This window comes from Aphelocoma coerulescens, chromosome 8 (assembly GCF_041296385.1).
Source record: "Aphelocoma coerulescens isolate FSJ_1873_10779 chromosome 8, UR_Acoe_1.0, whole genome shotgun sequence".
In the NCBI taxonomy this organism is placed as follows: Eukaryota; Metazoa; Chordata; class Aves; order Passeriformes; family Corvidae; genus Aphelocoma; species Aphelocoma coerulescens.
In genome coordinates, this window is record NC_091022.1 from 17707608 (window position 1) to 17731952 (window position 24345).

A 24345-nucleotide genomic window follows, 5' to 3' on the forward strand; every position below is an offset into this window, starting at 1 on the left:
CCATTCCTTTAGAAAATACAAATGTTCCTGGAATAAAAAGAAAAGGATTGTAGATGTGAACAGCACACTTATTACACATGCAGTAAAATGTAGTTGTCTATTAATAAAAAAAGTACAGAATTTGATGCACCGCTGTTCTAAGATAACTACATGTGTTCGATGTTGAGAAATTAATGGCACGGAGCAGATGCCTTCAGTCATCTAGGAAGTGTGGTTTCCCAGTATACTGCAACTGCATGCCCTGCAGTGTGTCATCTCACTTCTGAAGGGGTTTTACATGTTTATAAAAGTGTGTTAAACATTGGTAAAGTTTATTTTATGCATTATGCATAAAAGTCGTCATTAGGATTTAACAAAGCAGCTTGCAGAAAAAGATTACAAATAAAATCTCTGTATACAAAAATGATTTGGATGGTTTAGCTAGATGGTTCTGACTTAAAAAAATTAACATTTCACTTACTGTTCTCAAACATTCAGAGAAAAGAGAAAAACAGCACTAACTGAAAAGAATGAAATATATGTTGTTATAGGAGTGCCTGGCAGGATCACTATTACAGAGGTTCTTTTAGTATTTCCATTATAAATCCTCTTTATTCAGTGTAATATCATGGTAATTTCAAATCACATTTGGCTTTAACTTGGCAAATAATCTGTCAACACAAAAATTCAGTTCATTTCTATGTATGCATGCATTTATTCTTACATGTGCACAGACTATATCATGTTCACACATGGCTGATGTATAGATTTAAAAATAAGTAATGATTGTAAAGCTACTCTTTTTTTGGTCCAGTTTGCCTAGCCATCAATTTAAAGAAGATTACAGATTGGATTTTCAGAAGCACTTAGCATTGCCTTAAATGGTCACATTTAAGTTAATGGTAAAATTCCTATGACTTAAATTGCAGTAAAGTTAGGTCAACGCTGTTGAAAATCTCACTCCATCCTTTCAAACACTGTTTAGGGGTCTATCTCCAGATGTGTGGTGTAAGTGAGAGACTTATGGGCATAGTAAAATTTTAGTGAAACTTCAAGGGGATTATTCAGAACTCTTTTGTGCCTCTGTATGCTCTGTATGTATGACTAGATAAAAAGCCTAAAGCACTAAGCTAGACACCTATATTAGATGTTTAATTGATTCAGCTGGGGGAAATTTTTTTTCACTTTAAAAACAAACTTGAAAGGATGCTTTTATGTTGGATCTAAATAAAGAGAAAAGACCCATTAGGAAGTGAAGGGTGCCACGAGTAAACAACATGGGTGAATGTCATGGCTAGAGTTATATGGCAGCAGTATGAGAGGTGGAGGTATCAATAAGCATGTAGAAGAAACTCACTGACAATAATAAAAAGACATGCTTTCAGCAGCCATACTTTTATTTTTATGATGCTGTGTATTCTGGTTTTTTTCCAGTTGGATATGTTCCTTTTTGCTGTATTTTCCACATGCGCCTGTGCCTAGTTAAGACATTCTCTGTCAGGTACTTTTATTTATATACTTTCTGTGAATTAGAACAGAACTTCTCCAGAGATCAAGAAGGTGCCTGGAGCACCTTCTGTATGAGATGGGCTGAGAGAGTTGGGGTTTTTTAGCCTGGAGAAGAGAAGGCTCTGGGGACACCTCACAGCACCTTCCAGTACCTAAAGAGGGCCTGCAAGAGAGCTGGAGAGGGGCATTTTACAAGGGCATGTAGTGATAGGACAAGGGGGAGTGGCTTCAAACTGAGTTTGTAATCACGTGTAATATAGAAGATACTTAAAGCTCTGGGTTTAACTCTGTAGTTCCTGAATGGAAAATTCTCTTCTGTCCCTTGTGTCTCTCTCCTTGGTAGGCTGCAGTGAAATAAAGAGCCCAGGTCAGTCTTTCCTCCATGCATTGCAAGTTTAAAATAATCTGTGAATGGATTTAATTCAATTTTACTTCTCCTTAATATCTTAAAGTATATTGTATTGTAACTCGCAATTTCACATTGGGTTCTGTTGCAAAGAGCAAAAACATTATATTGGGAAACTTCAAAGCAAGAAATCCAGAGAAAATATTTGCTACTCAAGAGACCATTGAAATAACAGTTATCACAGCTCCCAGTGGAATGGTACTGAGAGGGGTTCATGAGTTTTTTCACCTTTAGAACACCATTTATATCTAATCTGGAGTGACTACCAGCAAACCTCATCCTAACTTAGGCTCCTCCAAACTGCTTTGTGGCCTGCAGGAAGCATTCACGTCCAACATTCCAGTCCATTTCTGCCACTGTTCAAGCCCAACTTTTTCTCTAACTTGTTATCGGCCACTCGTCAAACTTTTCCAGCTCTGAGGCATTCCAGGATTTTCTGGGATCCCAAATATAATTAGTTGCAAGGACTATGTAAGTTATGATTATTATATATATGTTTATAATTATGTGTGGGATGCCACATTGCTATGAATTTCCATGGAGCTGATTGCCTGTCATTCTGCAGAAAACTGTTGCTCTTCAGAAAGTACCATTCTGGCTACTGTGTTTACTCTTTACAACAAACTGTACTTGAGCTAGAGCTTTAGGTACCTTTCAGGAAAAGCTGACCTATTGGACTAGGAAATAGTGGTGTCTGTGTCACAGAACCTTTCATTTTCCTGACCAGTAATTATGCAAAAGGAGACATCTTTGCCATCCGTGCAATCATTTATTCCTTTTGTGCTGCTATCAAGAGACCAAGTAGGGGAGGAAATTTACTATGCGTGTTTCTATTTTCATGTTTTCTGAGCAAGAAATTACAATGCCTAGTAAATAGAGCAGGTTCTTTATACTCATTATGGACTATTGTGTGAAAATGCTTTGCTGACTCCAGAGGAAAACCCATAAATTTGTTAGATGTGTTTTGCTAAGTGTATATTTGACCCGGAGTGAAAATTATTACTACAAGAGATTTCTGAAGGAAAAAATGGGAGTTATATGTTTTGTCAGCTCTGGAAATTGCAATCTGGGTGGCTGTTTGATCTGAGACATGATGTAATAAATGAGTATGTACATGTTAAAATGACACAGACTCATCAGGCCAGGATGAACAACACGCATAGGCTGTGCTAGTACTTGTTACCTGTAGGAAGTTTAATTTTCTTGTTTCTCCACCCCCTACAGAATATTGTACACTGCTTTGTTTGTTCCTCAGTGTATATGAAATAATGATGGGTTAATAAACCATTTATGGTATTTTTTTAATGATTTAGGATGGAATCTCATGTGCTTACCAGATCAACACTTCACACAATGAAAAAACAATGGATGATTTTTCTGGGCTTTTCTGATGTCTTGACTCTAGAGATTGCTGAAGGAAAAAACAGTCTCTAGTATAAATAGAGATAACAGCACTAAACTGAGTAACAGCTGCCGAAGAACTGCTCCACTAACCATGCCAAAGAGATATTTCATATTCTTGCTGTGTTTCTTCTTTGGCCTGTTCTGCATAGTACTCATGCACTGAGATCAGGTGATCTAGGTATTGTAGGGATCTGAGGAGCTGCTGGTGACAAGGGTATTTTCAGCCATGTATTAAGATAGTCTTTACACTGCTGGCATGACACAAAAAGAATGTAAAAATATCTGAAAGTGATGCTATTTTGGCCTGGTTTTCATAGACCAGAATTGCATTCTCTGCTTGAACCATTGTATCTTTATTTTATCATTTCTTAGCTCTTCTGCTAATCAGAGATTTTTGTGTTTTGCGAAAGAGAGGAACTTGCAGTAATCATTATTGTCTTGCGACATCTTTTCTCTGTGAAGTGGAATTATTGCCTAACAAAAAGCAGAGATTGCCCTCAACTACTATAGACTAGGACATCAGTGGTCAAATGAGGTCTTGGCAGCTTGCTGTAGAACAGGCTGCCTAAAATTTTGGATCATCTCCCCCATCATGACACATCTTGTAAAAGATCTGGTGATCCTTATAGAGCCCCAAAAGCACAAAGAAATAGTTTGCTAAAAAATCCAAATGTGAGTACATTATGCAATTGTTGGGCATTAATTTTGACAATATTATAATCACCTTTCTGATTGCACAATAAATAGAGACTCAGATTCAAAAATAGAAAAAGCTATTTTTCCTCTTTGCAGGCATAGATGTGGGAGACTGATTTCATTATAGAAATCACAACTAAGGGGAGGAATTGAGGAGGTGAAAATGGGCAGATACTGATTCTGCAGCAGAAGATATGGTTTTTAACATTAAAACACTGCCTTTCATTTGATGCTTAAGAATAGCATTTTTTGGAGGGGAACTGACACTGTATAACTCAAGTTAATACATCTAACATATCTTAAATTGCACTCCAGCAAAACAAGCGTTAACTGTTTAATTATCCAGCTAGTGGTATGAGTAACCAGGTGAAGACAAAATGCAACTCTTCTGATCAGAGAACAAACAATATTCACTAACAACAGAAGGAACAGAAAGATAGTTGTAGGTTCATGATTCTATCATAACTGGTGTGTTGTGCCCAGGAGTTTTGGTTCACCCAGACCATTTCCATCAGCACATCTAATTGCCTAATTCCACATCCATCCTTTGGTGGACACAAAATAAAAAGAAATCCAATACATGGACAAAAGAAGCTGCAGCTAAAATGTGGTACTCTTGACTTTTTCCAGCAGAATCTGTGAGCTAAACACTGCTAGATCAGTCTAGGGTGACCCATGGCCAGAGTTTCAGATTAATATGTACTTCCTAATCTGTTGGGCTTTAAGAAGACAGCTATTGTATCTCTTTCTGCAGACCGAATATGATTTGTCTGTACCATAGGAGCACAATTAGCTGAATTACAATGAACTGTGTACTGTGAATATTACAGGCTCTTGACTTGTATATAGTTTTGCCTTGTATCTAGTAGGTGACATAAATGCTAAGATACCTGTTGAATTAAATGGGGTTAGGGTTGCCTCATGGGTTATATTACAGACCACCTACCTGATGTTAAAACATAGAATTCAGTAGCAGCATGAATGACTTGGTGAGCAGAGTTGCTATTAAAGCATTAATGGTTTCTATCTGTAATCCATATAACATGATGACGAGAAAAGTGAGATTAATGAAAACAATCAATGGTAATTTCTGTGGTTTTACTAAATAAGAGTCAATTTATAGTTTTGGTGTTGAAATCAAAGTAATGTTAAGTCTTAAATTAGAACCAAGTTTTCAGTATTGGAATTACTTTCTCTGCATATTGGTCTCTTAATCTGCTTGGAGTGAGTTCCAGGACTGGAAAATTTTTCAAATGAGTCAAGTTCTCTATAGCATGTTGCTTTTTTTTTTTTTAATGAAAGGAAAGTTCTAGTTATTGTAACAGCAACACCACCTATCTTGGAAGTAGCTGATACTACTTTTCTGTTTGTAATCTGCAGTAAGATGATTCTAGATTTCAGGAAAAATGATGTAGAAATCTATTTCTTATTTAATTTCTGCTGTTCTTTTGAACGGCAGTTTGCAGAATGCATCTGGGTGTACAACTAATGACCCATGAGCAATAACCAACTGTTTAAGTAAAATGCACTAGGAAAAAGCTTTTACCAAACAGCATTTTAATATTTTAAATAGATTTTCCATTGCAGGCTCTTTGTAACTGGATTAGTTCTCTGATATGTTCTGACAGAGCTGTTGTTAGGGATACTCCATTAACTTTGTCTGTCATCTTATTTTCCCCAGTATCCAGCATAACACCCTTATATTTCATAATTTGTATTGCTATCAGTGCTGATTTGTAAATGTGCAAATTATAATTAACAACGGCCACCACTTCTATTAAATATTAAATCATTCTTGCAGCCTATATTTTCCACAGCAGATGGAGCCCTGTGGTATGCAAATAGACTTTCCTTAAGTAGTCAGCAGTTTTGACCAAAATTTTGGCTTTAAAAATGCTTTCTTTTTTTGTTTGCTTTTTGTTTTCTCTTGCATTTAGGTTAATATTTATTCACTGCAGATTCTCTTTCTCCCCATAAGAATTTCATGGACTATTACATTCTAGCACTGAGGTTTTGTTTCACTTCATTAATAGCTCCTTAATCATATAGCTTGCTTGTAAAGTACAAATGCTTGTTATTTGTACTTATGCTGCAGTATTGCATAAGAGGCATTTAGTTATATTTTAATATGTATACCAGAAGCAAAAATGCTGGGTACACCAACATAGTTTTTAATATGAAAACCAATTTACGTGCACAGTTTTTTTCCCCAGAATAAGCAAAAGCATTTATGGTTTTATATTGTGTCTTAAACATTCCATTAAATGTCATCAGCTGATTCAGGAAAATGTATTGCAAATTACTAGAGAACTGTAAAATGTGTAAATGTAATGAATGCTCAGGGCATAGAAAGGATTGAAAGTCCAACATATATCAGGTAACTATAAAACAGCACGAAACATTGATAGAACATTACATTTTTCTAGTGTGTAGTACCTTAAGCATGAAACTCTTATTTTTGGTATTTACTGCTGTGCTGTTTTATTGAAGAACACTGATCCAGAGTTAACATAGCCTTTCTAATACTGAGATGAATCTGAAAGGCAAGCAGCATCATTCAGGAAATGGTTTCACTATCCACTCAAGCAATTGCAAATGAAGATTTTTCAAATGATTGACTATGAGATTGTATCCTTAATAAGGGCAACCCATTTTTTCCCCACATTTTTAAATGGACACAGGAACATGGAGCTCAAGGACATTAACTGCCACATTAACCAAAGAGTAATGAAAACTTCTCTGAATGAACATCTCAGTGAGCTGAAATGGCCTCAGCAATATAGAAATGAATTGTAACAAGTTAGGGTCTTGTCTTCCTACTGGTTTAGTAGGAGTTGGAATTAGCATGCTAAGTGGGATCAGCAGCAGTAAGCAACTGGACTGGAGTATCCTGGAATCCATGCTATGAATGCGTATTGATAGTGTGAAACCTTTCATAACACTGAGGTACCGTTTAATCACAGGTATTGATATATATTAAACTGAAGTTGTAAGTTTTGTGGAATAGAATTCTGGGCTGTTATGCCAGCTCATCTGAGCAGGAGCAGCTCTGGCCACTCAGATCCTTTACATCTATCAAGAAGATATTTTTAGGGGTATTCCATAGCAGGAGAAATTCAGATAACAGGGCAGGACCTGATGCCAACCATTTGGGAACAGTTTTATATCAGCTTTGTTGTTAATGTTAAGAAGAAATGTAATTTGAAGGATGCTGCTGGGACAAAAAGGGAAGGTAAGTTTTAAAAAGCAAGCAGCAAGCAGAGCAGGCTTGCCATAGGTGAGCTTTTGTTCCACACCATGACATGCAAGGGAGCAAAGATAAACTTTAAACCAGTGGAATTACTAGGAACAGTCTGCTTGTGGCAGCCTGGAACTGTCTGTGGGTTGACTTACGTGTTAACCAACTGATTTATTGTCTACAGAACTTGGGCCTGAGAGAATGGAAATTTCACCAATAGCCTTCTGTGCTTGCCCAGAAATCTGCTTTTACATACAGAGGATAGTCTTGATGAGTGTGATGTTTTTATGAAATTCTACTGCAGAGAGAGGTTCAAGGAGGCAGAAATGGGACCATTTTATTGAAATTCAGAAGGTCCATGTACATTTAAGTATTACAGAAAGCTGAATTTCAGCAAAATTTCAGCCAGAGCCGGGGTAATATTTGGTGTGACTAGTGTATTCAATGAAATACCTGAAGTGTTTTCTTGTGAAAGGAACTTCATAGGAACTTACATGAGATTTCAAAGAATGTTTACTCCAGAAAATGTTATGCTGTGCCTAGGAAATAGTTGTATCCTTGTCTTTATCTCCTTAGCCCACTGCAACTGCTGTTCCTCACGTGCCCAGCATGGAACTAATCCTTCCCCGTGCTTTGAACTCCAGAACTACTGCTTGGTAGTTCTGTGCTCTCTTCACAGCTTTGCCCTTTGGCTTTTGGCATCAGCCCTGCTCTTTGAGTCCACCTCTTTAGAGCAAAGAAATTTACTTGCTCGGGCAACTGGGCACAGCTGCACTTCAGCACATCAACTTTTGTAAAATGGGCCTGATGATTTTCCTGTTGCAGGACACTTGATATTGATGATTTGGTCCCTTTCAGTGTAATATATAATTGATGAAGATGTTGGACTGTACATAGATACCATCTTCCTGTGTACTCCCTTCCCTCTGAAGCCAGAGTTCTGGTATACAGTACCTCTGAAAATCTGATCTGTAGTGGCTAATGAAAGAATTTACAGGCAATTGAACATCTCTTAAAATCAGATCAAAAGAAGACATCAGAGAAGAGAGCCTACTTTCTCAAGGTTCAGAAACACAGTTAAGTCAAAGCCATTAGACTACTCCTATTTAGAGTCAGAGGAAATGCTCTCTGGAGAAGCTAAGGAAACATGAGCATATTTCAGTCATTGGTATCGCACTTAAGCCTTATTTAAAGTCTGTCTAAGGAGGAACTAATATTTTTTCTGTGAAACTGTAGTATTTTTCTTCTAGGAGTATCTAGTTAGGAGTATCTTAACGATGTTGAACAATTTAAATGGCTATATTTCTTCATTCCTTTCATGAAACCTTATTGTTCTCTATGTGGGAGATTTGGATGTTATAAATTCTCCAGGAAGTACTCTTTAAATAACAATTTGTATATCTTTGAGGCTTTAAATAAAAGCACTGGTAAGGGTTGTGCATCAATACCTTTGAAATCATTCAGTGCTTTTTGAGGATTAATCAGTTATGTTGTATGGCCAATCTACAGCAGTTTACAATGAGGAGAAGGAGAAGCAGGGCTTCTAAGCACTCATTTCCCCTGCCCCCCAGTCCTGAAGCTTTGTTCATTCTTGGCTGTACAGCGAGTGGAAATCTTAGAAAAAGCTTGGAAAAATTAGGAAAGTTCTTAGCAGTTGTGGGTAGTAGTGATGAATATAAGAGAAGATGGTCATTCTTCATGGCCAGTTCCACACCTGAGATTCATGGTCTCAATTAGGAGCCTCAGGAACCCAACATTAGATCTCCTGTTTGCAGCTGGACACTAAAGGGTCATGTCTGTAGTCTGTTGTACTGTGCCTCCATATCCTTGTGTATTCTTACTCTAATATAAGAATTTTGCTTCTCCACACAGAATAAAATGGTGGCAACATTTTGGTTTTCTTCCACCCTACAAGGCAAATTCATTTGTTAGTCTTCTGTCTCTAAACTGATATGTATTGGGAAGGAGGGCAGGGTGTAGATTTCCAGCTGTTTGTTGAGTATATATATAGGCATGACCAAAAAAATGAGCTATCGAGGGGAAAAAATTTAGTGGCACAATATTTAGAATTTATAGAATAGACCAGAGCAAATCTAATTATAAATGTCTTATTTTTTTTAACTTTACATCTAAATCTGATACAATTGAAATGAAGATCTACTGAAAGAGGGTATGGCATAAAAGCATTTCACTGGACCACATCTAACTGTAATGCATCTAACATGTGGTCTGGGATTCTGATATCCAAGGCTGAAATATTTTTTTTGGTAATTTTTTTAGTAATTAATAATTTACTAATACCTTAGTAGTATGAAAAGCATAGAACATGACATAAAGATACTATTTTAAAAGGGAGCAATTTTATAATGGTTTGGAATTTTACACCTGATAGTATTCCAGTGAATGTGAACTTTAAATTGTCACCTTTCCCTGAGAAGTAAAAAGTGAGAGTTAAATGCCTAAGCAAAGTGCATACATAATATCAGTCATGTAAAATGTTCTGAATAGTAGACAAACTCTTCATTGCTTTCATGTTGATTAAAACAATGGGTTTGTTCTAAGTGATAATGGTAATGAACTGTGTTGAGATCCAGAAGATTTTACAAGGACAGAGCCTCATTATTCCTTGCTTTGGACATACTGTTTGTAGGTTTCCAAAGTGGCCTAGATTTTGATCAGGAATTTTAAAATTTGAGAATCTCAGCTCTACTTAAAGAGCGTTGTTGATGCATCTGTGGTAAATTTTATCATACAGCGTTTTTGTTTAATTAGATTGTGAACTCTCAATGACTTCCTGAGAGTAAATTTTCTTGAGAGGAGAATTAGAAAACATTAGATGAGGTAGAGGACTTGAGAATACTTGTCCAGAAGAGATTGATAAGAACATAACTAGGACAGCTGTGAGCTGTGCTTTAAAAATGTAAATGATGCTAGTAAGTGATTTTCAATTCTGATTTTAAATAGTTTCAGAAATTGTCTTCTACCAAAGCTTCTTTGAATTAAATTTTGTTTAGTAATCAGAACCATTACATATGAAGCCTTCTGGAGCTCATTACATACAAGGAGAGGGTGAGAGTTGGATTTGCTCATCTCTAAGAGAAGGCTAAGGGGGTATCTTATTGCTATCTGCAGCTACCTCATGGGAGGATCTAGAAAAGACAGAGACAGACTCTTCTTGGAGAGATGCAGTGGCAGGATGGGAGGCAGCAGATAAAAGTTAGGCTATAAACCATTTTCATTAAATATAAGGATTTTTTTTTTCCCCATGCTAGAGATCACATACTGGAACAAGTTACCCTGCTTCCTTGCAGGATTTAGATCTTGACTGAGCCTTGTCTTGTTGACTCTTGCTTTGAGCAGGGGTTGTCTGAGGTGACCTTCTGTGGTGATTTCCAACACAAATTATTCTGTGGTTCTACTCTGTGCTGTATTTGGAGTTTCAAGAGAGCACATTAGTACACTCAAACTCTTTCAAGACTCAGTTTTGCAAATTCTCTTTCCATTCTTTTAGACATGGGCCAGCATTTAGGGACCAGCTGAGGTGTACAGGTTGTGCAGGCAATGGTTCTGTAAATTCCCTAGAAGATACAGTGCCATACGAAGGCCAGGTTTTAAGACTGCATTATAAACTGGAGAATAATGGAAGATGAGGGATGGGAATGGGAGTAGACTCTCCAAGCAGCACAGACATCACTGATGCCCCTGGGTCTAGCAACTCCCTCAGAAGCAAGAGGAGCCTTAGTGACAGTTCTGTCCCTTCTGGTGACATGAGGCAGGGCTATGTGAAGCAGGAAACAGGGCTAGTGCAGTAGTCACAGGGATACAGTAAGCAGGTTGGAGTGTCAGGAACTCTCCTGGAAGCTGTATAGAGGGAAAGGCCTTTCTGAAAGGTCTCTGGGAAGAGCATTTCATTTCCTCTTATGACAGGAAGTTTACTTCCTGGTTACCAATATAGTTTCTAAGAGCCAAAATTATCTTCTGTGAATGTTCATCTCACATACCCAGCTGAGATAACTGACAAACAGCTCAGCCACAACAGGGTATCATTGAAAAGGGGTTGATTAATGTTTTAATGCTATTGGTGATGTCCAGGTCACAACTAGAATCTTCATTTTCTGCTGATGAGAAAAGACATGGGTTGTGCATATAATAACACAAAACTGACAGTCAGCTGACCCAGCTATTCCCAGAGCAGCAAAATGCAAAGATAGGAGACCTGGAAGCCTGGAAATATTAGTAACATTAGAAGTACTAGACAATACTTACTCATCCTCAAGAAATCAGAAGTCCAGCTGGGATGATAACTCAGCAAACTCTTCTTCAAACCTTCTCCAGCTTGTTCCAAAACATTGTGCTAGTTTTTCAGGTTTCCTGTAGATATAGAAATGGGGATATTTGCCCATAAGCTCCTTGGTAGTACTTCCAGTGTTTTCTGTTGTTCTTTGAATGATGTACTGGCCTGATTTAGTCTGCTGTGCAACAGTGCTGAAGCTTTTGAATGATGTTTCATTGAATCATAAGGTAACTTATTGCCTGTTGTCCAGTGGGAGGAAGATTAACACTTCAGGTCCTCAAGCCACCACAAAATGCCATTATAAATATATGCAAACAATCCACTTCAGTGTTATAAGACTGCATAACTAAAATACTAGTAATTTTGTATAATTTTGGAAGGTATTTAATTAAGGCAGCATCAGTTTCCACCTCCTTTACCCTTGGAAGAACTGACATCTGATGAAAGGGCAGATATTGGGAGACAAAAAGATCTCTGGAGGATGGCAGGGTTAACTTCTTGATACAGGTATTGGAAGGGCCAGCTGGGGTGATTCACAGCTGGATCTGCTGCTGCCCACTAACAATAAAAGTTTGGTTGATGATGTGGTAATCAATGACAACCTTGGCTGTAGTGACCATGATATAGTGGAGTTCAATATCCTGAGGGAAGTGAGGAAGGAGAGTGACAGAGTGAAGTCTCTCTACCGCAGAAGAGTCGACTTTGGTTAAGGAAACTAGTGGTCAGATCCCATGTGATGCAACTCTGGGGTGGAAACATGCCCAGGAAAGGGGACACATTTTAAGGACAGTATCATGCAAGCACAAGAGCACCCATCCCAATACTCAGAACAAGTGGATGTGTTGGCTAAGCAGGGAACTATTGGCAGAGGTCCAAAGTGCAGATATTCCTCTGGTAAACCCCTGGAGACGTCTGCATGGGTTTTTTAAAAAGAATACCTCAAAGACCATTCTGACATAGTGGAAAATAATAGTCTAACAAAATGGAAGGATCTGTCCCAGCTCTTTGGTCTCCAGTGGTCAATTTTTGTGAATTCTGTAGAGAAATTTGGTGCGTTCCAACTGTACTGCTTTAGTTTCTCTCACAGTGTCTCTGCAACATACCAGTCTATCTATGTAATTCCTCAATTTGGTTTGCTTACTAAGAGCTGAGTATCTGTACCGTGAAATACTAGGTAATGTGAAAATGTCCGAGGAGACAGAGGCTGAGTTGCTTCCAGATTGGAAGGAAAACTACAAAAATATGGTGCTGCTAAGAAGTCCTGCTGGTATGTAGAATTCTTACACATGCACAACTGCACTGCCATTGTTTTAAAGCTTCTGTATTTTAAACCCTTACAATATAATTTCCTTACTGTTGAAAGCCAGTTGCACTTGTTTTTGCTTTTACTGCTTGACACTGCTGGTATTATCAGCCAAGCAACTTCCACTGTTAGCTTCCTAGCATTAGGAAGACATAAAAAGTATAGGGTACAAATCTGGTAGGCCGAAAACCTTCTGATGGCACTGTTCAAGCTGAATCCTGAGTGCTTTGCTATAACAATCAGAATTTGGCCCTACTTGCCCTTGGTATTAATCTTGTCCTCTACCTACTAGGCATTATATGAGATGTAAATGATTTGTTTCCATTCATCAAATTCACAAGGTATGCCTATATCTGTGAAACAGATTTTTAAAAAAATATAGCAGAGTTCATAATCTGTATAAAAAAAGGAAAAGCATCCATGTATTAGGCCATCAAGAGTCAAAAGCATAATTTGAAATGATAAACGTATCCATTTTAAGTTACACATTACTTTGCATAGTTAATATCACTATAATTAGTCATAGTTCCTGTAATTTATTGAAAAAGATGCTCAGCCCCTCTAGTGTACTACAGTGATGAATGTTGGAAGTGCAACTTTGGAAGCAGGAATCAAGAAAATTAGTAACAGTTGGAGAATTAGCATGTAAATCAATAATATCCTTTCTCTTGCATCTTGAAAACTAAGGGCATACATCACACGCTACATAACGAAAGCAAGGGCAGAAGTTAGAATTGTAACTTCTTTTACATTACTAGGTCTGGTTTTACTGCAAAACTGTTTAAAATAATTTCAAACGTTAGAGTAAATCTCCAGTAAATATTTAAACTATGTATAACTAGTCACAAATAAATTAAGCTGATTTTATGCATTCTCTCTAATTAGAAGGGCACAGCATTTGTTGAAACGTGATTAGTATTATTCATTAAGCAAAAAATTCTCATTTGTATCTTATTATCACTATTCTGCATAAACCAACACAATTTGTCATGAACTCCCTCATTTGCTGTATCCTCAAAAAGCAGATTATGCTTATTTTTCATTTGGACAGTGGAAAATCAAGCCAGGTGTTTGGCAGCACCAGAGTGTTCAGGTGTAACTGTGCCAGTGATGGTACATTACTAGCAGCGTGGATGAAGAATGAGGCATGGAGAATCTTGGGACTGAGGTGCCTTGAGGCCCATCCCTTTAGAGTGGTCCTGCTGATGAGACAGGTGGTGTTGCATAGGACTGAAAAAAAAGAGAAACTTTTTTGTAAAGTCAGCCTTTCACCTTCAACTGGAAATGAGAGGTGCTGCACTGTAATACCTGGACATGTTTGTGACTAAAGTCTCTACAGTAGACACTTTTGTATTAAAGTTTTCTAAAGCTGAAAAATGCCCGTTGCTGCAGAGAGGTCTCTGTCACTGTCACTGTCTGAAAGGAATTGGCACAATATTGCATGGGCAGTATTATGTATTTGTATACATAAATATTTACATGTGACCTTGATTGTAGTATATTATGCAGAATAACTAATTCACTGTATGCATATTCTTCCCCTTCTTTCCTCTCACTTCTTTTGGAACTTTGAAGAACATCTCTTTACATGTATTTAATTCTGCTCTCATTCACATGCATGTAAACCATCAGTAAGACTGCTGAGCTTACTGGTGCTGAGTCAGTGTAGGGTGGGTTGGAACAGAGTTGCAGGCTTTCTACATCAGCTCACTGGGGTTGTGGATTAAAAACTATGTGCACCCTCAATGGGCAGCACAAGGACTGGGTTCTTCTTGTGACTTTGTCACTAACTATCCCGTGGTTTCTTTTGTGTCTTTAAGCTGTGATTCTAGGGGTAATGGTATCCAAAGGGATATATTCACCAGCAATGGTAAGGGCAAAAAGTACTGAAAAATTGCAAGGCTTTGTTACTTCTACACTGAATAGATGAGAATATTAAAGGAATCATCTTGGTGTTAGGACTGTGTTTCCTGAAGTATGTTTTTCACATCTGTTGAAATTTGGTTGTAAGGCCGTGGGTTAAGTTGTTTTAAGGCCATTGATAAATACATGTAGAGATCAAGAACAGTTTTGGCTGTATAGATAGCTAGATCCAGCCTCTCTGGATGGCAGATCGTTTGAATTTTTCACTGTTGTCTTAAGCTTAGATGGTTGTGAGTGGCCCAGGAAGTTCTAGACAGCAGAGTAAGTGGTATCCCCCTCAGCAAACAGTGACATTATGTAGCAGGTTCAGTTTGTAACTTGCTAACCTATGACACATGCTAAGACCTGGAGTCTCATAAAGATTTTACATTGAATCTGATGTCTGGTTTTGCGTTTGAAGCAAGGAAACAATGAGACAGCCTTGACTATGTTGTGATACATATATCTATTGACAGTCTTGCAAGAAGTATGGCATTAAATTTTCATTCCAAGATAAAAGCAGAGGAAAACTTATTTCCAACACAACCCAATAGCAATGAAAAGTCCTATGAAGAGCAATAGTGAAAAGGAGGGGGTTTGTATGTGGTCATGCTAAAATAATGAAAGCTTAGTTACAGACACATAAACCCCACATCTTGACACTTGAAAATTCATTAATATTATATATGTTTGCCATTGCTCATCTATATCTTGTCTGTGAGTTTCTATGACTAGTTTATTCCATTTTACTGAATATGTACTTGTGAATTACAAATCCAAACTATGAATAGCTTAAATAGCTAGTAAGAGAAACAATTACATTTTCCTTCTTTCTAACATGCAATTTTAATTTTCATAATTCTATAAAAACATATCCCCCATAATGCAGGCCTACCAGGAGGCCTGAAATCTGCAGGCTATGGCCTCTCGGGCTGTTTTCCAGTGACTCATTTTTAATTTTATAGAAGCATTATCTCTAGCTAGTAAATTAACAACAGCCTATAGTGCACACACACTGTCATCCATCTGCTTAAGGCTCTTGTCATTTGACACCAGTCTTGTATCTATAGACTTCATCTGGTATTCAAAAGCTATCAACCCTGCCTCCAAGATAGCCCACCTTCTGGCTCCAGGCTGGAAGAGTGACTTTCCATTTCCAAGTCTAATGAACACACAGCTAGCAGCAGCTTTTCCAGTAAGGATCTAGTCTTCTTAGAAAACAGACAATGTTGGAATTACTTGGATCCAGAACTGCATGGAAGAGTGTTCCTTAGGCAGCCTGACTTCTTTTCTGAACTTTTTCTGTCAAGCAGAATATTCCGTGTTACCTCCTGCTTGCAGTATGTTGGACATTAGTGTTTGTGCTGCTGCATTTTGAGGAGTGGAGTGTACTAACAGATGAAATTCTTTGCATTGTCTTTCAAATTATGAGCACCATTTCTAGGGAGTTTTAAAAAATGCGTGTAAGATCAAAAATCTCATGACTGGTATGAATCCCCCAAAGGAGAGAAAGCCATGTACATTAATATATCCAACCATTGTATGGTTGGAGAGGAGCAACTATTTCACAGTTGCTACATTTTGTTTTATTCCAAATTTGGCTGCAAATGAGGTAATTTGTATTCTTGCAAATAATTTCTATGTAAACTGATGTCTTCTCTGAAGAAGTGGTTAGGATTTAACAGAGAATTGTGTCTCCTGGACAAACTTCAGTCATCACAGGATAGAAAAATTCACAACACCTACTGCTCAGTCAAGGTTAGGGAACTTAATTCCAAGAGTAATTGAAGAAAAGGGACTTGTGTCCTAGACTCAAAGGGCATAATTTTTTTAGATTTTCTTTTCCAGATTATGATAGATGTAGTTGTCACAGACAAGTAAGAAGAATTGACACAAGTCATAGGAAGTTTTAGTTAGGGATGAAACATAGGTGATACCAGCATTTAAAAAACATCCGGGAAGGCGGGGAAGGTAGTTTATCCTTTTACTTTCTCTTTGCCCACAAGCTTGGAAAGTTCCACCTAGGCCATTTTTTTGGTGATATTTTGGTCTGATAATCTATGCAGTGAAAAATCAATCTGCCTTGATGAGGTTTGTTTTCACTGTGTGCCTCACAAAAAGCGTCTTTTATTCATGTATCCTGTGCCCTTCCATGGGTGTCATGGTACTCGCAAGAATTAGAGCTCTGAAAGACACATCATCAGTGGTAGTAACTTTGCTTTTGCTGACTGTGGCAAGTGCCCTTACTAGTTTAACACACAAGTAATTGTGCTTTAATTTACGATAGATGCAGAATGATATTCACATATGTTCAGTTGGGGAGTGAAGCTGAGAGAACACCAAGAAGCTTAAGAAAACCAGGCTATTTTGAACCTTGATGTGAAAACAGTGTAGTTGGATATCTCTGGACTCCTGCTGATGACCTCTGTCATGTTGCACAAATTTAAGGTCTTAACACTCTGCTATCAGTCATTATTTTTTACTGAATCATCTTTGAGAGAATCAGTCTTTAACTGGTATTTGTGAGACTTTTTTACTTCCCTGTGAATAGAAAGGATCAGGTTGTTTTGAAGAATATAATGACTGTTTAACAAAAGTAATGTTAACTATATATATTATTGAATAACACTGTCAGTTACATGAACCATTTTCTTGTAATTTGTATGAAGAATACAAGTAGAATCTTTAAAATACTTTTTAAAAAGTATATTTAAAATTCTTGCGTGTGCATCAAATATGAAACTGCCCTAGATTAATAAACATGTGAGATTATATTTGATATTATATATATTTATTTTTATTTCTGTTGGGTAGTGTTTTATCAAATGTTTCACTTCAGTACATAATGAGATAATTTAAAATAAAAAGCCCCTTATGCTTAGTCTTTGTAATATGTGATGACAGCATCAAATTAGAAGAGAAATGGCCGTTGATTTCTACTCTTAAAGAAAATAAGATTTGTATGTAAACAATTTAAAATAAATTGCTAATTTGCTTCCAATTATATAGTATATAAAGCATTAGTAATAGAAGTAAATAAGGCATGGTTTTTATTTATACATTATCAATTGGGAAATTTGGCCCTTCACCAAATGGAGTCTTCACTCTACAAGCGTTTGGTTGATTCCTTACCTTTAGGCATCAAATTAATCCTCCTGAAGTCAGGGGGACAAATTCTGTGATTGTAATTTAGCAGCCATAACTGTCTGCAGATTTGGAGGTCAAAGAGAAACTAAAACTCAGCCTGGAAAGCATACAGAGAAAATGCCATAGGGTGCCAAAGCAGCATTGGGATTGCAGTGCACTGTGCAGTACTTCCTTGCCAAATACACTGTGAATTTTTCAGACTTGGCTTTTGGCTGTGAAGACCAAATAGTTTTCTAGTATCCTTCTCTAGGTAAGCAAGCAGGTATTTATATGTTCATTTTACAAATGCAAGAAGTGGTTTGCTGAAGACTGCAAACTCAAGAACCTGTAACTGGAGTGGAGGTTAGAACAGAGAAGCTCTTGATTCCTGGTTCTGCATTCAGTTCACAGCAAAATGCCATTCTCCAAGAAAAATTGTGGAAATATGTACATAAATTATAATTATAAACATGTTGCTTATTATAAATATGTAGCAGTATATATGAACTGGTAGACAATGAGTATTAGAGGAATAATAACTAATCCTGTCTGATGGTATGCAAGACTCCTTATGGTGCTCTAGAAATAGTAATCCATTCTGTAAACAATTGTTATACTGTATAGCTCTTGCTACATAGGACTGCATCCCCATCCAGAATTAGGCATGCAGTACCTGATCTTCCACGGGATCTTTCATGTATTGTTTGTGATACTTGTTGTCAGTTGTTCCAGCAGAATGAGTTTATCGGGGTGGATAATGGACAGACACTGTATTCTGCTTTTCAATTCATAAATGAACAAATGATATTTCTAATTGTTAAAAGTGGAATATGGATGAAAGATAAATCCTAAATTTCTATTTTTGTGGGTCACCATTGCTTATGTAGATAACAGCACAACAAAATTATTATTATTATTATTATTATTATTATTATTATTATTATTATTATTATTATTATTATTATTATTATTTCCATGGTATGAAATGCTGTTGGATTTGGTTCTTTTTTAAAATAGAGACATTTACCAGACAAGGCATTGATGTCATCTGCTGACTTTGCCACTTGGTTTTGTAAGGGTCTGACAGTGCAGGGTAAGAAGTCAAGGGACTCTGATGCAGAGGCCACTAAGGCTGCAAACAGGTTTTAGGGGATGATGTATCAGGCCCAAAGGATAAAGGGTGTGACTGAATAGCAGTGGTACTTGGTATATAAAAAAGACTGTAAGCAGCTTTTGGTAGTGAGACAGCTTTTTAGATACTCCGTCACAAAATATTCTAAATCCATTTCCAGAATGTTACCTTTTCATATGTGGATTTTTCTTTATTGAAAACATTTTATGGCCATTCAAGTACCTTATCGGAGAAGAAAACTTAAAAAAAACCAAGATATCTTCAGCCCCATCTTTTATAATCAAATCTGCTTCAGTCTAGCTGGAAATTGTATCTGCAAATTGTCCTATATGACAGCCTGTGTTGATTTTTTCGCAGCTGTCTGTATGGGTAAGTGCAGCAATAGTCACGAGGTATATTCTCAAAAGTTTGTGAAATCTTTATGGAGATTGTAAAGTACACCATTGGATTTTAAGGACTCAATGTAAGAAGTACATTGGCTAGTCCATTAATTTGTTAATTGTTGGCCAACTTGTCTTGTAGGAAAACAATGCTTTAAAAATGAACCCGTGGAATAGGCAGCTGTAATTTCATAGCTAGCAAAGTATGTATTCAGTATTTGTGCAGTAAGATATTCAGTAAAAAATGGTATCCAGCAAATAAAACTGAATATCAGGGATCCCAAATTTTAAAAAAATCCCAAGAAAAAACTTGTAAAGATATTCTGTTAATGAAAAGAACACTGTAGGAGAAATACGTTCTATAAAGAGAATAAACAACAGACTATTTCAAGGTAATCGAAAAACTTTCATCTCAACCTCTGTGCTTTCATTCTTTGCCTGTAACTCGGTGGTCTGTGTACTCTGAAATCTTTCACTCTTCAGCCTCTCACAAGCTGATCGTAAAAATCAACAATATCCTTCATATACATTCAGAAACATGGGCAAAGAAACTCATTCCTCTACAAACTGGAAGACTCTGCCTGCCTCAACCACCTTCCAAAGCTGCTGTGACGACCAATTTTTGACTATTTGTAGGATTAGAAGCTTAGTGATACATCCAGTGTATCCCTTCTGAAAAGTATTCCAAAATTATGTACTTGAATTGAGCTACAACCCCCGAGTAAATGATCTGTTTAGAGATGTAGGTCAGAGATGAAACTGTACTTTGGCTCTTAACCGTTCCTTTTCAGTAGGAGCTCATGCGAGATTCACACACACTTGGGCAATAAATGACTTAAGATCTCTAGATTGTTGACCCATTCTCTAAGAAATAACTTTGTTTTCAGCATAGGCTTGCCTGCTTTTCAAGTGTTTTTAGATGTTTGGACTCACGTAAATAAAAATTTAAAGCTACAGATGCCTATATAGAGCTTATCAAGCTATTTTCAGGTTTTCCTTATCAAAAATTCAAATTAGTTTCTTTTGATTATGTTTGAAATTCTGCAGTAGTAGGGTGGAGGACACTGATGTGGGCCTTCTCTACCTGAAGGTTTATGCTTGTTGTGGCAGAAAATTTGTGTCCTTCAATCTATTATTTAGGAGCCTTTTTTGTCCATTTCTATGCTGGAATCTTTAATAATTTTTTTAATCTGAAATATGTGGCTGAGTAGTGAAACAAGACTTAGAAAACAGTATTTGGAAACAGTGGCTGAGCACAATGATTTCTGTGATGTTCAGGACAATATATCTGTATTTTAATCAGCTGGTTGTAAATGAAGAAGCATGCCATTGTATGATTAATGAAAAGTGCTGGGTTTAAAGTTATGGTAGTATATGTAGGTTAGAGATTTAAACTGTTGTGTGTAGCTATTCAAGTTTGCTGTTAACATCAGCAGCACTGCACTGAGATTGGACTGGCTGTACAACCCTCAGCGTAGGGAAACGTACTTTTATTCAGTGAGGTACAGTGAGACTCCGAAGTGAAGTGAGCATGCTTTAACTTCAAACATCATGCTATGTTTCCAATTAACCATTAAGCTGTCATTTCCATAAACCGAAATGTTTTGATAGGAAAAACAATTGCTGTAGACAGAAAAGGAGTCAGACTTTACACAGATCAGTTCAATAAGCAGGAGTTCTTGATGTGTTATAAGGCAGTGGCTTCCCAGCTCTTGGGACAAATTGCAGTTTGATCGACTGCCAATAAGTGAGATCATACTCATATCTTTTTTATTTGTTTATTTTTAATTCATGAGCAAAGACTGTGCTCATTAAAGTGAGGAACTCCACACTTCTTTTAGCCAAGAGTTACCATATTCTATATAATGAATTGTGTACACTTCTATCCTTTTCAGTCGTTCATCTAATTTTCCTTGGAATTGCATGAAATACTTCATTATTCAAGTATTTTTCCAATCTGTAGTATTTATAGTTCTGGTACAAACCTGCATTTGATTACACAAAGTAGATACTTTGTCCTTTTTATGTGAATGTGAACTTGCTACCCTTTTGTTTTGTTTTGTTTTGATAGGTAAGTGAAATGATTGACCAAGCAAAGGAATTAAAGTTATTCTCTGTATTTTGGGATTTAAAATGACTTCAGTGAATTTGAATTACTGTAGAACTTCACAGCTTTATGTTGTTTTCAGGTCTTACCCTAGAGTAGAAAATATTTTCATTATCTATTTTTAGCAAAACAAGTAAATTTTTTCTTTGTTTCTTATTTCTTAATAGTGACATGGCCCTCATTTTTCTTCTTCAAATTTTGGTGGATTAATTATTGAGTTTATTAGGAAAGTACTGAGAAGATCTGTTCTTCTCTGTGGCAGATAGATACCAGTGGCTTAATGCCTTGGTCAAAAGGCTAAGCTGTATCAGATTGCTGAGGCCTGTGACAGTTAAAATATCCAGATTGTGTCTGTAAATGTTTTCACTTTTGAAAATGTAAACTTTTAGCATTAATGCTGCCATTACTGGAATGTTGCTGGCATTGCTCCTGTGTTAGAAGATAATTACTGGACTCATTCGTGACATGTAATGCTTCTTTTTTCCAGGGAGGTGGGTGGACGAACACACAGAGCTCATTGCTGAACCATTGAAGTTGGGTAAGTTCTGTTGACTTCATTGATACTGTGTGGCTTTCAAAATATGGGAGGAGTTGATGAAGAAAGCATCTGTGTAGTTCACATTACTAGAGGAATTTGTTTATTATACTTTGCACTGAAGCTTGTTCCTATTCTTGTGTGCCTGGTAAACAGTTTGATTTTTGATTGCTTTTTAGGCTTTTCAGATGACCTACATGGAACTTTTTTATTTCTACTGACTAAGGTGTTTTTTAAGTTATTTCCTGCTTTGCCACTCTGTAAAAACATAAAAAATTCACCTTAGCTTGGAGGACTATCACAGGTGCTATGAACCACCTAACACTTCATAATAAATGCATTTCCCAGATAGAGACTAAAGAATCTGTTGAGAGTCTTGGTGTATCTTACTTCTACCTAGATGGAGAGACAATGCTGTAGACCTGGCCTATAACAAATGGAAAGAAAAAGGAATTACAGTGTAATCCAGGGATCATTTCTTCACCTAGTCAAACACACATTTCCCACCTTTCTGTCCTTCATCCTTTATGGTTCTTCCTCTGTGTTGAAGATGATCCTATGTGGTACCCCCAAAGCATTATTTTCCCCTTAATCAAGTGCCACACTTTCTTCTACACAGTGCAGGAGTCTGTGTTTGGAGCTTTGGTGGACTGCCAGCTCCATTTGCTATGTGGAGGGGAGGAAATGCACACAAGTACCATCCTTCTCAAGGCTTTCATTCTCTACAGAGTGTATTAACAAGTCTGAAAGCAGCTGCGCTTGCTCCTGCTGTAAGAATGGTTGATCCAAAAAAGTGTAACCATCCCTTCCCATGCCATGAGTCTCAGTCTAACTACATAATTGCAGTTCCTTCTTTAGGAAGCAGTTCCTTCATCAGGAAGCAAAGTTAAAGAGCAAATCAGAAAATTTTAGAAAGTTATGAAATTAGAGAAAATCAAATGACTGTCAACTGGACTTTCATTACCCTTATTTATAACAACAATGAAATTTTAAAGAATTAAGTAGAATACTTGAACTCCCATGAAATACATTATTCACTGCATATATTGTTGAGTTAATGTGAAATACTTGTTTAAATCAGCTTTTTCTGTAGTTTCCTTGTCATACATCTTAATGTCAGCAACATCTGCAATGGAAATGCAATGCAGATCAGTGCAGATTATCACCAGTTAATAAAGAGTCAAAAGCATATTTTAGGTAGCACAATCTCTTCAGTTTATTTCTGTGGTTAATCTACTCATATGTTTTAAATAAAAACTTACATTAAATACAGAAGGTATGTACAGCATGATATGTGAATGATTTTATTTTTGGCATGGCATTTGCTTGTCCAAGATCAAATCCTATGGCTTGGTCTCCTCTTCTGATCTGAGCTCCAAATATTCCTTGTTTATTTAGCAGTGCTCTAAAGAAGGATTTGAGCTCTCATTTTGGCACAGATCTTAAGAGAAGTACTCTTAACTTTATGTGCATCCCTATAATCAAGTAGGAAAATAGGAAATTATTCAATTCAGAGGATCATTCCTTAAACATTATTCTCAGACTGACTAGACATCATGGGGGAATCTTTCCTCTTAACAGTGTCATTTTATGTTATGTCATTAAAAATATATTAAAATTTCAATAATTTCAACTGGAAGTTTTTGGATGTACTACCGACTCACCAAGCATGAACTGTAGTTTTCAGAACAATCTCAGAGATGTCCGGAAATCAAAACCGAAGAAAAGGAAACCATAGTCCCCAGCCCCAGAGGCAATTTTGAAAATATAATTCTGGTTATTATTGGATCTTATTATCTATACAAGGCTTCTGCCTTACCTTTGTTATCACAAGAAATACTTTTTCTGAGAGTACTGTTTCTGAAGATGATATTTATCCCTGATTGATTGCCTTTGAGATGGTGACACTTCTCATTTTATGGAAATATTACAGCGCTTTGAACACCAAGCTTCAGAAAGCTCTAGGGGTGAACAAAGAATGGTCTAGGACACCAAGACCAGTGCTACAAGTTATGTAGCATTTGAATGGGGGAAAGATGGCCTGCCTCAGTCTCTGCAAGTGTTTCCCACAAGGCTATTAGCTTGTTTAGATCCGAGTGACAGGTCAGCATTTGCTATCAGTCCTGCAACCATGATAGAAACAGGCCTAGCAGTTTAACATTTAGTTGGCACCAGCTTTGTTTTCTCTGTGAGCCCTTGAAGCACTCTCACAGAAAGTGCAAACACTTCAGGTGAATACTGCAGAGACAAACAGCCCGCTGGTTTCAGGGAAATGCTTTTAGGATTAGAGTTCTTTGTAGTAATTTGTTGGCCCAAACTACCTGATAGTCAAGG

At 37.0% G+C, this 24345-nt stretch overlaps 1 long non-coding RNA gene across 1 annotated transcript in view; it reads left to right on the plus strand.

The window, feature by feature from the left end:
• The window catches only part of LOC138114022 (uncharacterized), a 156849-nt gene extending 134842 nt beyond the window's left edge, over positions 1 to 22007 (plus strand). The window contains exon 3 of the long non-coding RNA XR_011152451.1: positions 21964 to 22007. This is a non-coding gene — a long non-coding RNA (uncharacterized lncRNA). The remainder of the gene's footprint in view (positions 1 to 21963) is intronic.
• Positions 22008 to 24345: the final 2338 nt, after the last annotated feature.